Here is an 11,516-nt window from a genome sequence, read left to right as displayed (position 1 = left end):
TAGACTAAATGAAGAAAATGTTACATTGTGTCAATCGAATGATATACATTTATATTGTAGGGGATTTTTCTTCTTGGCTTGAGCCTAGAATGGTTCCGATGCGTCCTAATGGCAACTATTTAATCATTTAATAGGAAACACTCATTATTCTTTTGTTGTAAAAAGTAAATAGTTATGTTTTTATTTTAATTTGCATCTTTTACTATCATTTCACGAGTCTATATTTAACTTAGTTAATTGATTGTAACATATGTGTGACTCATTTAATAGATATTTAAGTTTATTATTTCAGCACCGAATTTGCAAAAGTACCATGGTTTATATATATAGTCCATTGGTCACTCTTGATGAGCTAAGCAATGAAGATGAAAACATTAAGATAGACCTAAGTGTGTTACGATATGTTACATGCGATGCGTCCGTCGACCTGCACTGCAGCCACATGCCCAGGCATATTAGACTCAAACATCAGTACGTTCATACTGGAACATTGGATTCTATGTTTAATTGTAGTAGGATGAGTCTTTGTTTTAACTAGCTTGCTCATTAATAATGTTTTTTTTACCCAATGATAAGATTCAGTCATATTTTTTTTTTTATAACATTCAGTCATATTTTTTTATAACATTCAGTCATATTTTTTTTGATAACATTCAGTCATATTTTTTTTGATAACATTCAGTCATATTTTTTTGATAACATTCAGTCATATTTTTTTTGATAACATTCAGTCATATTTTTTTTGATCACATTCAGTCATATTTTTTTTGATAACATTCAGTCATATTTTTTTGATAACATTCAGTCATATTTTTTTTGATAACATTCAGTCATATTTTTTTTGATAACATTCAGTCATATTTTTTTATAACATTCAGTCATATTTTTTTTGATAACATTCAGTCATATTTTTTTTGATAACATTCAGTCATATTTTTTTGATAACATTCAGTCATATTTTTTTTGATAACATTCAGTCATATTTTTTTTGATCACATTCAGTCATATTTTTTTTGATAACATTCAGTCATATTTTTTTGATAACATTCAGTCATATTTTTTTTGATAACATTCAGTCATATTTTTTTTGATAACATTCAGTCATATTTTTTTGGATAACATTCAGTCATATTTTTTTGATAACATTCAGTCATATTTTTTTTTGATAACATTCAGTCATATTTTTTTTGGATAACATTCAGTCATATTTTTTTTGGATAACATTCAGTCATATTTTTTTTTGATAACATTCAGTCATATTTTTTTTTGATAACATTCAGTCATATATTTTTTTGATAACATTCAGTCATATTTTTTTGATAACATTCAGTCATATTTTTGATAACATTCAGTCGTATTTTTTTGATAACATTCAGTCATATTTTTGATAACATTCAGTCATATTTTTTTTGATAACATTCAGTCATATTTTTTTTTGATAACATTCAGTCATATTTTTTTTTTGATAACATTCAGTCATATTTTTTTTTCCAAACAGTTGATCTATGTTTTATTTTACTTTACATCATTTACTATTATTGTACTAGTCTATATTCAACTAAGTTATCCTATTGTAACGTATGTGTGATTCAGATAATAGATATTTAAATATGTTGGGTTTTATTACTTCAGCTCTGGTTTTTCAACTGTCCCATGAATTATAGATTTACATAAGATATTTCACAATTTAATGAAACTATTATCCTATATGGCATGGGCGAGTGATAAAGCGCTTGGCCTCTAAAGTGAGGGTTCAGAATTCGAATCCTGGTATGGTGTAGACTGGGATTCTAGCTGAAATAGTTGGGGAAAAGTTAAGGCAGCTGGTCGTTGTGCTGGCCACATGACACCCTCGTTAACCGTTGGCCACGGAAACAGATTAGCCTTTACATCATCTGCCCTACAGATTGCATGGTCTGATATGGAATCTTCTAGAAATCCTATGTACTATAACTTCTTATCTTCTTCTATCTGTAGTCTGGTGTCTGAAAGTTTTATAAGACACAAAACATAACATTCCTGTTTTAACATTCACACATTTGGCAATCAAATCATTGAATACAATTCAACTATCTCCATAAACATTTTATTTGTAAATTTTGAGTGCATCTGGTGTGAATATATATTTTTAAAAATATATATAATGTTTTGTTTGGTATAATGCACAAATTGTAAAGCACAAATTGTAATACAAAGTTCCTTATGGATAGTAAAGATTATTATTATTACTATTACTATTGTTATTGTATTTATTGCTTCTGTGTCTGGTACAAATCGAGTGCACGTTATTTCTTCCACTTTCTATTTAGGGGTTAAGTTAAATTTAATGAGAGATGGAAAATGTGCGGTTCTTTATACTAAAGAAGCGATATTTAAAAAAAAAAGAATTTTAAAAAGTATTTTGCTTGTTTTTCCACTAGCTTCAGTCAGATTATTACTGCTAAGCTGTAGGCCGAATGATGAAGAATTTATATTTTAATGTTTAGGTCATATAGGTCTGTTGGAATGAATGAGGGAATGACCGGAAGTGTGTTACAGATTAGAGAAGAGCAGCAGACAGTGTATGATGCCATGAATACAGAATAAAGTTTGTGGGTTCTTATGACAGAGCTCCTTTCTTCATTTCATAAAGTTACAGCCGCAAGAAATGTGATCATAACTATTCCATGAAGTTTTGATGTTAGATTTAAGCTAAAAATCAGTTAGAAAAACGGGGTCGCGGTAGCTGAGTGATTAAGAACTTGGCTTCCAAACCTGGGGACCTGGGTTCGAATCTCGGTGAAGACTGATTTTAAATTTTGGGATTTTAGAGCCCCCCTAAGTCCACCCAACTCTAATCGGTACCTGGCTTTAGTTGAGAAAGTCAATGCGGTTGGTCCTTGAGCTGGCCACATGACACCCTGCTCGTTAAACGTTGGCCAAAGAAACAGACGACCTTAACCTCATCTGCCCTAGAGATCGCACTTTTGGTTTTACAAAGCGTATATCAACTCTTGTCTGTCTGGTAAAAAGTTTGTACTCGTTATTTCTCCCACACCCAACCTCGGATCAAATTGACTTTTAGCACAATTATTTCTTTCACCTGACAAAACAAGAATAAAAAAATGTATCTAATTAACTAATTGTAATAATTTTTTTAAATTTTATATCGAAGAATGGGAAGAAAATGTACTTGACTGATGTGGAGGTATTCGTCCCGCTTATACTTTGCTTAGAGAACTGTGTCGTCGTTTAAAAGTTTGAAGCTAATTATAGCATACTATAAAAAACTTCTATTTTCATAAGCACTTCGCTGGCACAGTGGTTAGTGCATTTCCTTGAGGCGGCTTAAGCCCCCGAGTCCGAATTTAATTTTTTTAAAAAATAAAGTACATCTATATAGCGATCACAGTAATCTTCACAGCGATAACCCCTGCTTTCTTTTCCTGTTCTTTTCCCAACTGTTCATAGCCCATTAAGAAAGCTAAAAGCATGAAATTGTGCTTAACAAAAACAATTGGCAAATATATTTGTAATCGCACACATTCATTATTGTTAGTCTAGATCTACTAGAAATTTAATCACATGATTAATCCAAATTGATACAATGAGGCATAAAAACTGCTTAAAAATGTTTGTGATTTTTTTTATGTATCTACCTTGTTTCTATATGTGATATTTTATATGTTGATGAAAAGATAAGTGTACGCATTTGTGCGTGAGAGAGCTAATGTTCTTCTATGTTTCTATGTTGATATTCAGACTTTAAAAGATTTTTAGTTTTTGTTTCACCAGACTCTCTAAAATTTTGGTATTATGAATAGAATTAATAGAAATAAAGGAAAAAATACTAACATTGGAAGAGTTGTGTTCTCAATTTTAATACATTCATATAGTAATAATTAATGGCGTTATCTTCAATTCAGAAGATAGAAGGTTATTGCAAAGGCCAAGCCCATAGCATAGTCATAGAGCCATAGACAGATACATTAGAGGCAAGGCATTATAGATCTAGATCTAGCTAGGATTAATAGATTAAAATTAAATTAGTCTATAAATTAGATCTAGAATCTACATTTGTGCAGCAATTCGAGCAATCAATAGATTATTAATCACTTAAGGTAGATCTAGCTTAAGAATATAGTCTAGATCTAGAATTCCAGAAAACATTTTCATAACAAAATGTAGATATGTTGTATTGTTTACACCTGACTACGATAAAAAAAAATTAGGCCAAAATAGTGCACTGTAGTCACGTGACTGTAATAAGAAACGTATTTTGTTTTCGCATTTTATATCCTTCATGCGGGACAGAAATGTTATTATTCAAAATTCTTGGGCCTGTAGCCTTCAAATGTGTTATATAAGTATTTAAAAAATGCACATACGACACACAAAAAATAATGATAAAACAAATGAGTCGATTTTTCATTCATGTGTACTTAAATGCAAAACTTCAAGGTCAGTGCCATTGTACGCCATTTTAACATTAGGGTATCTCACAAAAAAATCATGAAAGAAAATTTCTTGGGCTTATAGTCTATAGAACAATGAGATTGATAGGAAATATGGTCGGATTAATGGGGAGGTATCCCTGAAAATCTTATTTTTGTTATTTCTAAAGCTAGGCCTTTGAAATTTGTTATGGTAGTATATAATGATATTCTAAAATAAATAATGCTTAAAAAAAGTTTTTTGAATGATGGTTGCCATGGTAACGGCGGCCATATTGTTTATTGTATACAAATTAAAAGTCTGAATTTTGTAAAAACTATTGATCAGAAATACATGAAATTGAATTAAAAGATAAGACAAAAGGATCCTCTAAATTGATACAACGTCAAGATTAAAGATTTTAAGTATGTTAAATTTTTTTACAAATTTTTGAATTTTTAGTATTTTTTAGACCTAAAAAAACAGGATAAATATTAATTAAAAATTCTTTTTAAAAAAAAGTAAATAAAATATTGAAAAAAAATCATTGTACGAATAAAGTTAATGATGTTCTTAAGAAGTGTTTCAAATTTCATCAAAATCTATCAAGTAGTTTAGGAGAAATTCCTAGTAAAGCACAATGACATGTGCAAAAACTAACATTTTGAGAAAAATGAGTTTAAAGTATAAATTTTATTAAGATTTTGTCTCATAGACCTTACAAAAACATTTAAAAAACATGTTTTAGACACAGATTTAAGCAATAAAAATGATTGTAATGTAAAGAAAAATGATTGATCTACTTAATTATGTTATTAGTTAAAAATCGATATCCTAGACCTAAAACTCAATTTTCTCTAGGGATACCTCCCCTTTATGATTTAAACTAAAAACAAGATTTCCTTAAAAATGAAGCAGCCTAATTCTAAAAATCGTTTTGCAAAAAAAAATATAATGTGTACTTTACTTACGGCCCAAAAATTGTTCACTTCAAAAAAATATTTTTCACATTTTTTTAGTTATTCAATTATAAAAATTATCTTATTTTCCTAAAACAATCGAAATGAAATCCTAAAATATTTTTTTTTATTTGTTAATACAGTAAAAAGCTACTGTAACCAATTTTCATAAGAAAGAAAAGTTACTAATGGCGACTCAGGTTTTTGGATGGCTGCCTGGTCGTGCGGTTTGCACGCTGGACTGTCGTTCAGATTTATCGATGGTCCCGGGTTCAAACCCTGCCCGCTCCCATCCCCCGTCGTCCTGCGGGAGGTTTGGACTAGGAAGTAATTATCTTCAACTCTGAAGGAACATCCGAAACATGTAAAACATTTTTACCGCCACTCTAAAACTGTAAACATCCGGGAATTTCGCAAAGCTATAATTGTAAGTGTAAGTAAATACCTTGTTTATCGTTACCTCCTACCTGCTCATTGAGTGTCAGCCTTGGAGTTGCAACAACATTATGTTTTCTAGCATTATACATGTGATGCTGGTGAATGATACTGGTTTGTAGTTTCTTGGATCAGATTTATCTCCTTGTTTAAATACATGAGTGAGATTAGCTTTGTTTCAGTCACTTGGTACTCTACCTGGATAAAGTGAAGTTTACAAAGGTGACCTGAACATGATTTTAGCTTGGTGTTTACTTCCTTCAGTTATATAGAAGGTCTAGAAGCTTTATAAGGATTTATGTTAGATAATAGTTTTGCATCTATTGTTTAATTGTAGATTTTTTTCATATGTCTCCTATACTTTCAATTTGGTTTAAATTATGTTCAGTGCATGTCATATAATTTATGAGTAGAAATTTTACCTTTTTTTTTAGAGCTTCCTTAAAAATGTCTTCAGCATTAGGGCCATCTTCACTTGTATTTGATGTTGTTAGTTTGACATTGTCAATCTAGAAACAGAAAAAAATAGTTTATTACATACATTTATTGATGAAGCATAGTATAAAAATTCAAATAGTTTGTCGTATACACTTTTTAATTTAAAAAAAAATTATGTGTGTTTGTGTGACAAAACAGATAATCATGTCTACCGTTAATCTACCTGATAAGAATATCTTATTGACTACTGTCATGAAAAGAACATATAAAAAGCTAAAATCCTGTTTTTTTTTTCTTTTTCATTGGAGGATTTAGAGGAGTAGTGCTATTTCTCGACATATAATCTTGTTCTACATTGGTGTTTTGTGGCTAGTGTCTTGTTCAGATCTCTCAATAGCGTGTATGTAGCTTTGAATGACATGGTAAAGATATAAACATTTTTAATGTGTGCATTTACTATATAACAAGGTGCATGTCATACCTGCCATTGGCTTTAGTTCAAAATCTTGATCATTAAAGTCTGTACTGTCCACTAAATCGTGTACTCTATTCATCTGGAGTGTCTATTCCTTCGTTTGCCTTATTGTCTTTCTCCATTTTAACCAGAAGTTAATATATTTTGAAAATCTGTTACAGATTAAAACAAAAATATTTTAATTATGTACATATTTATATATCTAATATATAAAGCAGAATGTGAGGCGTATGTATGTATGTATGTATGTATCCTCCTCTTCATTGTCGTTTGTTGGGGCGTAGCATTGGACAATGTCTAAGTTAATTCTTTTCTGCACTGTGTGAAATGAGGCTGTTATTATCCATGGTCAATGCGCTTCCCATCCAATAAGTGCTCTCTGAGCCTGCTGAGACAGCATCAGGGCTACTCCATGGGTGTGTGTAGCCTCTTGCTCATGTCCTGAGTATAAAAGTAGCTCACCCGAAGTCAGTCTTTTCTGCCCCCTAACCAGTTCATCTTGACTCACTGATTCCTAAGATGGTGAGCTTGTACCTTTTCATCTCAGCTGCCACTTGCGCTGTCTTCCCAGTCTCATATATGGTCCGGACGTTCCATGTAACGCTGGTGGTGGTGGTCCTGGTAGAGATGATGGTCTTCAACTTGTCGCTTCCTGATGACTCTGGTTTCACCTAGATGCGTCATAAACCTTCCAGCTGGATGTCCATCCTCTCCCAGGTCCGTTACTTCTGTTGATTTGGTGTTTCTGTAGCTAGTGGTTTTTCGATAGGGTAGCTAGCCCTACGACTAACCCTCCTCCTTTCTCAGACGGGCTTGGGACAGTCATATGGCGGATCTATGTATGTATAGATATAATAAGTTGTTAGCTTTGTTGTTTTCAACAAATGTTTGTATTTTTTAATATTTTTTAATACACCCTGGCACAGTTTGCGACGCCGCTGACCCCAAATCGTATCAACGCTTGCCTTTCCTTTGGATACTTCAGATGTGTGGATAGGAAGTAACTGATGTGTGGGCGGCATCGTTCCGACCACAGCTAATACCCAGGCATTCATCTGATTTTGTATGAGATGATCCTTGGTGTATGGTGAAGTTGATCTACACTTGGATAACTAGCAAAGAGAGGGGGGTGTGAGAAAACACTTTCTACTAGCTTCGTGACTATGGATCATCTCATACATATATATATATAGAGAGAGAAAGAGAGAGATGAGTGGCGAAGAGAGAGAGATGGATAGCGGAATACTGAAAGATTATAATTATAACTACATTAAAGAGAACAAAAAAACTAAGTCGTTTATTATGAACTATTGAAACTTTTATGAGTTTATGTTCTTTTATCAACACGTTTAATCATCTGCTTTTTTAAAAGTATATATATGCTTTTTAGAATTTTCAGTGCTAAGTTAATAATTTGTAATACCAAGGGAATAGCTACGAATTTTCCATCATTTGGGAGCCTAGAAGGCTTGACCTCTTTGGGGGACCTTTCATTTTGCGTAGTATTTAATTTTTAATGTAAAAAAACACTCATTTTGGGCCCCCCTCATGATGGAGCCTGGGGGGATTTTCAATATTCCACCCCTCCCCCCCCCCAGCTACGCCACTGTGTAAGACCACTAAACAATATAAATACTATTAAATAAAACTATACACGAAGAATCTAAATTTAACTACTTATACAATATACATATAATCACAGTTTATTACCAAAAATTAATTGACCTTTAATACCTTTGTCATATCAATATATTAATTAGTTCTAGCAGTTATATTTGGAGTCTAATTAATTGACTTAGGACTAGATGATACCGGTTTATCTAGATCTAGCATATTTTTTTAGTTACTAAAATATAAAAACAAAACAGAAACCCAAATCTGTGAGGAAACCCAAGATTTAAGATTACAGTCAAAACAATATCAAAGATGGCTGACCCGTGAAATCATTCAGAATTACCCCCATTTTTATTTATTTTCACGACATTCTCGTTTCAACTAGGATTTTTTATGTAATCATAAATCCTTAGACAGAAATAATATTTTAAATATAAATAAACATATCGATAATAAGCTAAAGAATAACAAAATAGAGAAAATGTGTACACAAATAAGTATAAAAAAAGTAAAAAAAAAAACAAACTTACAGGTAAAAAACTTTTTACTAAACTTCTTTTTTTGTTTAGTGTAAAAGTGTTTAAGGGAATTTATACACACCAATGGCTGGAAGCAAGCAAGAAAAAATGGACCTTTCAAAGTTTGAATTTCAGGGAGGTAAGTTTATGTCTTCGGTATTAATACTATAGATTGTATTCATACGAAACAATGCATTATTTTTCTTACTTAAAGTGTCTTAAAGTGTCTTATAATAAATAAAAAAATATATAGCTAATAAAAAATTGAAACGCCCCTCTTAGTAAAATGTTTGGCAGGGGAAAGCAGTAGATGTAATATATCAATATATTAATTAGTTCTAGCAGTTAGATTTTGAGTGTAATTAATAGACTTAGGACTAGATGATATCGATATATCTAGATCTTGCATATTTTTTTTAGCTACTAAAATATAAAAACAAAACAAAAACCCAAAAATTGAAACGCCCCTCTTAGTAAAATGTTTGGCAGGGGAAAGCAGTAGATGTAATCCCCCCCCCCCCCCATCAGCCAGCATTCCAGAAGGGGCGCGACACAACTTTTGGATTATATCTGTAACACACAAATGCCATTGGGGTTACTGGATTAGTGTGATGCGAATACCTCTTTTGTTATTTGATGAATAGTTATTGTCTTATTAATTAAATACTTATATCTTCATGACTTGGCAGTGTGTTCTTACTTAGCTTAATGTGTACTTCGACCACAACACATATAGTCTATATAGACTAAAATGAGAAATGAATGCAGTTCTAGCAGATACATACTTATTAAGTAAATTGATAGTTATCAAATGGGCAAATCTCAGCCATCATAAAATAGCATAGAATAATTTCACATAACATGATGTATTAATCTGAGGAACCCAACAAATATGTAATTAATAACACTGTGACTATCACTTCGAATATAAGACACATCTGTCTCCTCCAAAATCATGACGATAACTCTTTGCCCAATCTTAATCATTATGTGACCAACAAAAATGGTACCCCAATGTGAAAACCCTTATTTAACATGGAATCATATCTTCTCATGATTCTCAGCAAACAATAGTGTTATAACATCATATAGATATGTAACTAATTCTGTTAACAAACTGTGATTTCTACAAAAAGAAAATGATCAGTCCCCCGCACAATACCATATTGGCAAACATAGTAGAAGGAGAGAAAACTGCCAAGGTGGATTTTACGGGTTTATCTAGTTTAGAAAAAGACATTAACCAACCAGTCGATGACCCATGGAATTTCATTAAAAACCATCTTAAAAGCATTATAGAAAATTTAGTTACAATATAGTAGACGACGTAATTAACCGGGATTCCCATCTCAACAGGCTAATGCAGTAATCAAAGAGCAACAGCAAACCAAGTTGCATAATAATTTAACAGTGACATTTATATTTGTAAAAGTTCCCCTTTGAGACCTTGTGGACTATAGAGCAGATGATCTGCCAGTTTCTGTGGCCTACGGTTAACGAAGGTGTCATGTGGCCAGCACAACGACCAACCTCCTTTACTTTTCCCCAACTATTGCCAGGTTCCCATTAGAGCTGGGTGGACTCAGAGGCGCCCAAAGATCCCGAAATAAAAATCCCAGTCTTCACCAGGATTCGAACCTGGGACCCCCGGTACGGAAGCCAAGCGATGTACTGCTCAGCCACCGCGCCTTCGACATTTATATTTAATATCTTTTATTTTGAACAAAGCTTGCGTTTTTTTCGCAAATAGCGGTCCTGTTAAATCGGGTTATTAGCAAGCGTCTAGAAGGTTAAAGGAACCAGTGTTCGAAATGTCATGCGATTATGTATGGCATTTTAAAGAGACTTCATGATTAATGAATCTATCAGTGAGTTAGTGTGTTAGTTTTTCTATAACACCGCTTTAACATTGACGTAACCAGTGCGATTTTAGACACAACACATAAACAAGATGAATGGCGACATGTTGAAAAGAAACAGGAGAGTTATGCCTATGACTTCAGTAAAATGTTTGTAAAATGTTTTACATGTTTCGGATGTTCCTTCAGCGTTGAAGATAATTACTTCCTAGTCCAAACCTCCCGCAGGACGACGGGGATGGGAGCGGGCAGGGTTTGAACCCGGGACCATCGATAAATCTGAACGACAGTCCAGCGCACAAACCGCACGACCAGGCAGCCATCAGTAGAAAGTGTTATAAAGACAGTCATAAATGTATTTCTGATGTGGTGTGAATAATTGCCTCCATCAGATTTTTACAATATATTATTAGCATAAGTAAAGAATTCCTATACCAGTTGTGCGATTTCTCTACTAAAATTCGCCCCCCCCCCGATCCGCAAGTGCTAGTAGTGGAAAGAAGAAGAATTCAAACGTCTAGACCAGAGATTTATTGTTCTTTATCGAATCCCGGGCAGTCCTGAGTTCATTCCTTTCAAGATTTTCAAAAACTGTTTGTTCTGTTTAACTGCTAGGACCTTCATTGCGTAAGTAATTTTTACATTGATTCTCTGCACCTTTATAAATATATTTCATTATTCTTTTTTTAAAAGACTGTCAGTCTGAACTATTTTTATCGTCCGAGTGAAGTAATGTGTACTTGAGATTATTGCATTTTAATTTTTGCTAAAGTTCAGCTTCAGAATATCGAATGCAATATTATAT

This window comes from Biomphalaria glabrata, chromosome 9, assembly GCF_947242115.1.
Source record: "Biomphalaria glabrata chromosome 9, xgBioGlab47.1, whole genome shotgun sequence".
In the NCBI taxonomy this organism is placed as follows: Eukaryota; Metazoa; Mollusca; class Gastropoda; family Planorbidae; genus Biomphalaria; species Biomphalaria glabrata.
This window is presented reverse-complemented; position numbering follows the sequence as displayed.